At 48.6% G+C, this 4,924-nt stretch overlaps 15 non-coding genes across 15 annotated transcripts; all 15 read left to right on the forward strand.

Moving 5' to 3' along the window:
- Positions 1–98: 98 nt before the first annotated feature.
- LOC118347004 lies at positions 99–217 on the forward strand. Its single transcript, XR_004800266.1, has one exon. It is a non-coding gene; the product is annotated as a 5S ribosomal RNA (ribosomal RNA).
- Positions 218–406: 189 nt separating this feature from the next.
- LOC118347000 lies at positions 407–525 on the forward strand. Its single transcript, XR_004800262.1, has one exon. It is a non-coding gene; the product is annotated as a 5S ribosomal RNA (ribosomal RNA).
- A 493-nt stretch (positions 526–1,018) lies between these two features.
- On the forward strand, positions 1,019–1,136 carry LOC118347001. Its single transcript, XR_004800263.1, has one exon. It is a non-coding gene; the product is annotated as a 5S ribosomal RNA (ribosomal RNA).
- A 189-nt stretch (positions 1,137–1,325) lies between these two features.
- On the forward strand, positions 1,326–1,444 carry LOC118346994. Its single transcript, XR_004800256.1, has one exon. It is a non-coding gene; the product is annotated as a 5S ribosomal RNA (ribosomal RNA).
- A 188-nt stretch (positions 1,445–1,632) lies between these two features.
- On the forward strand, positions 1,633–1,751 carry LOC118346992. Its single transcript, XR_004800254.1, has one exon. It is a non-coding gene; the product is annotated as a 5S ribosomal RNA (ribosomal RNA).
- Positions 1,752–1,940: 189 nt separating this feature from the next.
- LOC118347005 lies at positions 1,941–2,059 on the forward strand. The gene has a single exon (XR_004800267.1). It is a non-coding gene; the product is annotated as a 5S ribosomal RNA (ribosomal RNA).
- A 188-nt stretch (positions 2,060–2,247) lies between these two features.
- Positions 2,248–2,366, forward strand: LOC118346995. Its single transcript, XR_004800257.1, has one exon. It is a non-coding gene; the product is annotated as a 5S ribosomal RNA (ribosomal RNA).
- Positions 2,367–2,544: 178 nt separating this feature from the next.
- LOC118347006 lies at positions 2,545–2,663 on the forward strand. Its single transcript, XR_004800268.1, has one exon. It is a non-coding gene; the product is annotated as a 5S ribosomal RNA (ribosomal RNA).
- A 188-nt stretch (positions 2,664–2,851) lies between these two features.
- Positions 2,852–2,970, forward strand: LOC118346993. Its single transcript, XR_004800255.1, has one exon. It is a non-coding gene; the product is annotated as a 5S ribosomal RNA (ribosomal RNA).
- A 189-nt stretch (positions 2,971–3,159) lies between these two features.
- Positions 3,160–3,278, forward strand: LOC118347002. Its single transcript, XR_004800264.1, has one exon. It is a non-coding gene; the product is annotated as a 5S ribosomal RNA (ribosomal RNA).
- A 190-nt stretch (positions 3,279–3,468) lies between these two features.
- On the forward strand, positions 3,469–3,587 carry LOC118346998. The gene has a single exon (XR_004800260.1). It is a non-coding gene; the product is annotated as a 5S ribosomal RNA (ribosomal RNA).
- A 182-nt stretch (positions 3,588–3,769) lies between these two features.
- Positions 3,770–3,888, forward strand: LOC118347003. Its single transcript, XR_004800265.1, has one exon. It is a non-coding gene; the product is annotated as a 5S ribosomal RNA (ribosomal RNA).
- Positions 3,889–4,077: 189 nt separating this feature from the next.
- On the forward strand, positions 4,078–4,196 carry LOC118346996. Its single transcript, XR_004800258.1, has one exon. It is a non-coding gene; the product is annotated as a 5S ribosomal RNA (ribosomal RNA).
- Positions 4,197–4,385: 189 nt separating this feature from the next.
- On the forward strand, positions 4,386–4,504 carry LOC118346997. The gene has a single exon (XR_004800259.1). It is a non-coding gene; the product is annotated as a 5S ribosomal RNA (ribosomal RNA).
- Positions 4,505–4,690: 186 nt separating this feature from the next.
- LOC118346999 lies at positions 4,691–4,809 on the forward strand. The gene has a single exon (XR_004800261.1). It is a non-coding gene; the product is annotated as a 5S ribosomal RNA (ribosomal RNA).
- The last annotated feature ends 115 nt before the right edge of the window (positions 4,810–4,924 follow it).

Consider the following 4,924-nt stretch of genomic DNA (forward strand, 5'->3'; position numbering starts at 1 on the left):
AGCCATGGGTTTGGATCAGTTCTCCGTTTGGATTGGGATCGGAAGGACGCTAGTATGTCGCTCAAGGATTATTTGAATTTTAAGTAATTAGTTTTGATGGGTGCGATCATACCAGCACTAATGCACCGGATCCCATCAGAACTCCGCAGTTAAGCGTGCTTGGGCGAGAGTAGTACTAGGATGGGTGACCTCCTGGGAAGTCCTCGTGTTGCACCCCTCGTTGATTTTTTCTCCGCCTTGCGAGATAAATTGACAAGAAGGACCACTCGGGAGTGGATTTTTCGGAAAATCTCGCCCTGCCCATCGCGTAGCCATGGGTTTGGATCAGATCTCCGTTTGGATTGGGATCGGAAGGACGCTAGTATGTCGCTCAAGGATTATATGAATTTTAAGTAATTAGTTTGATGGATGCGATCATACCAGCACTAATGCACCGGATCCCATCAGAACTCCGCTGTTAAGCGTGCTTGGGCGAGAGTAGTACTAGGATGGGTGACCTCCTGGGAAGTCCTCGTGTTGCACCCCTCGTTTTTGTTTTTTCCGCCTTGCGAGATAAAGTGACAAGAAGGACCACTCGGGAGTGGATTTTTGGGAAAATCTCGCCCTGCCCATCGCGTAGCGATGGGTTTGGATCAGATCTCCGTTTGGATTGGGATCGGAAGGACGCTAGTATTTCGCTGAAGGATTATATGAATTTAAAATAATTAGTTTGTTGGGTGCGATCATACCAGTACTAATGCACCGGATCCCATCAGAACTCCTTGATTAAGCGTGCTTGGGGCGAGGAAACAGTACTAGGATGGTGACCTCACGGGAGATGTTGCGCACCCTCGTTTTTGTTTTTTCTGCCTTGCGAGATAAATTGACAAGAAGGAGCACTCGGGAGTGGATTTTTCGGGAAATCTCGCCCTGCCCATCGCGCAGCCATGGGTTTGGATCACATCTCCGTTTGGATTGGGATCGGAAGGACGCTAGTATGTCGCTCAAGGATTATATGAATTTAAGTAATTAGTTTGATGGGTGCGATCATACCAGCACTAATGCACCGGATCCCATCAGAACTCCGCAGTTAAGCGTGCTTGGGCGAGAGTAGTACTAGGATGGTGACCTCCTGGGAAGTCCTCGTGTTGCACCCCTCGTTTTTGTTTTTTCCGCCTTGCGAGATAAATTGACAAGAAGGAGCACTCGGGAGTGGATTTTTGGGAAAATCTCGCCCTGCCCATCGCGTAGCCATGGGTTTGGATCAGATCTCCGTTTGGATTGGGATCTGAAGGACGCTAGTATGTCGCTCAAGGATTATATGAATTTTAAGTAATTAGTTTGATGGGTGCGATCATACCAGCACCAATGCACCGGATCCCATCAGAACTCCGCAGTTAAGCGTGCTTGGGCGAGAGTAGTACTAGGATGGGTGACCTCCTGGGAAGTCCTCGTGTTGCACCCTCGTTTTTGTTTTCTCCGCCTTGCGAGATAAATTGACAAGAAGGACCACTCGGGGGTGGATTTTTGAGAAAATCTCGCCCTGCCCATCGCGTAGCAATGGGTTTGGATCAGTTCTCCGTTTGGATTGGGATCGGAAGGACGCTAGTATGTCGCTCAAGGATTATATGAATTTTAAGTAATTAGCTTGATGGGTGCGATCATACCAGCACTAATGCACCGGATCCCATCAGAACTCCGCAGTTAAGCGTGCTTGGGCGAGAGTAGTACTAGGATGGGTGACCTCCTGGGAAGTCCTCGTATTGCACCCCTCGTTTTTGTTTTTTCCGCCTTGCGAGATAAATTGACAAGAAGGACCACACGGGAGTGGATTTTTGAGAAAATCTCGCCCTGCCCATCGCGTAGCCATGGGTTTGGATCAGATCTCCGTTTGGATTGGGATCGGAAGGACGCTAGTATGTCGCTCTAGGATTATTTGAATTTTAAGTAATTGGTTTGATGGGTGCGATCATACCAGCACTAATGCACCGGATCCCATCAGAACTCCGCAGTTAAGCGTGCTTGGGCGAGAGTAGTACTAGGATGGGTGACCTCCTGGGAAGTCCTCGTGTTGCACCCCTCGTTTTTGTTTTTCCCGCCTTGCGAGATAAATTGACAAGAAGGAGCACTCGGGAGTGGATTTTTGGGAAAATCTCGCCCTGCCCATCGCGTAGCCATGGGTTTGGATCAGATCTCCATTTGGATTGGGATCGGAAGGACGCTAGTATGTCGCTCAAGATTATATGAATTTTAAGTAATTAGTTTGATGGGTGCGATCATACCAGCACTAATGCACCGGATCCCATCAGAACTCTGCAGTTAAGCGTGCTTGGGCGAGAGTAGTACTAGGATGGGTGACCTCCTGGGAAGTCCTCGTGTTGCACCCCTCGTTTTTGTTTTTTCCGTCTTGCGAGATTGACAAGCTTTCACTCGGGGTGGATTTGAGAAAATCTCGCCCTGCCTCGCAATAGCAATGGGTTTGGATCAGTTCTCCGTTTGGATTGGGATCGGAAGGACGCTAGTATGTCGCTCAAAGTTATACGATTTTTAAGTAATTAGTTTGATGGGTGCGATCATACCAGCACTAATGCACCGGATCCCATCAGAACTCCGCAGTTAAGCGTGCTTGGGCGAGAGTAGTACTAGGATGGGTGACCTCCTGGGAAGTCCTCGTGTTGCACCCTCGTTTTTGTTTTCTCCGCCTTGCGAGATAAATTGACAAGAAGGACCACTCGGGGGTGGATTTTTGAGAAAATCTCGCCCTGCCCATCGCGTAGCAATGGGTTTGGATCAGTTCTCCGTTTGGATTGGGATGGGAAGGACGCTAGTATGTCGCTCAAGGATTATATGAATTTTAAGTAATTAGTTTGATGGGTGCGATCATACCAGCACTAATGCACCGGATCCCATCAGAACTCCGCAGTTAAGCGTGCTTGGGCGCGAGTAGTACTAGGATGGGTGACCTCCTGGGAAGTCCTCGTGTTGCACCCCTCGTTGATTTGTTTTCCGCCTTGCGAGATAAATTGACAAGAAGGACCACTCGGGAGTGGATTTTTCAGAAAATCTCGCCCTGCCCATCGCGTAGCCATGGGTTTGGATCAGATCTCCGTTTGGATTGGGATCGGAAGGGCGCTAGTATGTCGCTCAAGGATTATATGAATTTTAAGTAATTAGTTTGATGGGTGCGATCATACCAGCACTAATGCACCGGATCCCATCAGAACTCCGCAGTTAAGCGTGCTTGGGCGAGAGTAGTACTAGGATGGGTGACCTCCTGTGAAGTCCTCATGTTGCACCCCTCGTTGATTTTTTTTCCACCTTGCGAGATAAATTGACAAGAAGGACCACTCGGGAGTGGATTTTTGAGAAAATCTCGCCCTGCCCATCGCGTAGCCATGGGTTTTGGATCAGATCTCCGTTTGGATTGGGATCGGAAGGACGCTAGTATGTCGCTCAAGGATTATATGAATTTTAAGTAATTAGTTTGATGGGTGCGATCATACCAGCACTAATGCACCGGATCCCATCAGAACTCCGCAGTTAAGCGTGCTTGGGCGAGAGTAGTGCTAGGATGGGTGACCTCCTGGGAAGTCCTCGTGTTGCACCCCTCGTTTTTGTTTTTTCCGCCTTGCGAGATAAATTGACAAGAAGGACCAGTCGGGAGTGGATTTTGAAAAATCGCCTGCCCGCCAGCGTAAGCGTAGGTTTGAATCGAATCAGATTTGGTTAGGTCGGAAGGGCGCTAGTATGTCGCTCAAGGATTATATGAATTTTAAGTAATTAGTTTGATGGGTGCGATCATACCAGCACTAATGCACCGGATCCCATCAGAACTCCGCAGTTAAGCGTGCTTGGGCGAGAGTAGTACTAGGATGGGTGACCTCCTGGGAAGTCCTCGTATTGCACCCCTCGTTTTTGTTTTTTCCGCCTTGCGAGATAAATTGACAAGAAGGAGCACTCTGGAGTGGATTTTTTGGAAAATCTCGCCCTGCCCATCGCGTAGCCATGGGTTTGGATCAGATCTCCGTTTGGATTGGGATCGGAAGGACGCTAGTATGTCGCTCAAAGATTATATGAATTTTAAGTAATTAGTTTGATGGGTGCGATCATACCAGCACTAATGCACCGGATCCCATCAGAACTCCGCAGTTAAGCGTGCTTAGGCGAGAGTAGTACTAGGATGGGTGACCTCCTGGGAAGTCCTCGTGTTGCACCCCTCGTTTTTGTTTTTTCCGCCTTGCGAGATAAATTGACAAGAAGGACCACTCGGGAGTGGATTTTTGGGAAAATCTCGCCCTGCCCATCGCGTAGCCGTGGGTTTGGATCAGATCTCCGTTTGGATTGGGATCGGAAGGACGCTAGTATGTCGCTCAAGGATTATATGAATTTTAAGTAATTAGTTTGATGGGTGCGATCATACCAGCACTAATGCACCGGATCCCATCAGAACTCCGCAGTTAAGCGTGCTTAGGCGAGAGTAGTACTAGGATGGGTGACCTCCTGGGAAGTCCTCGTGTTGCACCCCTCGTTTTTGTTTTTTCCGCCTTGCGAGATAAATTGACAAGAAGCACTAGGAGTGGATTTTTTAGGAGAAAATCTACTTGGAAGCCCATCAGCCATGGGTTTGGATCAGATCTCCGTTTGGATTGGGATCGGAAGGACGCTAGTATGTCGCTCAAGGATTATATGAATTTTAAGTAATTAGTTTGATGCGTGCGATCATACCAGCACTAATGCACCGGATCCCATCAGAACTCCGCAGTTAAGCGTGCTTGGGCGAGAGTAGTACTAGGATGGGCGACCTCCTGGGAAGTCCTCGTGTTGCACCCCTCGTTTTTGTTTTTTCCGCCTTGCGAGATAAATTGACAAGAAGGAGCACTCGGGAGTGGATTTTTGGGGAAATCTCGCCCTGCCCATCGCGTAGCCATGGGTTTGGATCAAGATC

The sequence above is a fragment of the Juglans regia genome, unplaced genomic scaffold (assembly GCF_001411555.2).
Source record: "Juglans regia cultivar Chandler unplaced genomic scaffold, Walnut 2.0 Scaffold_818, whole genome shotgun sequence".
NCBI lineage: Eukaryota > Viridiplantae > Streptophyta > Magnoliopsida > Fagales > Juglandaceae > Juglans > Juglans regia.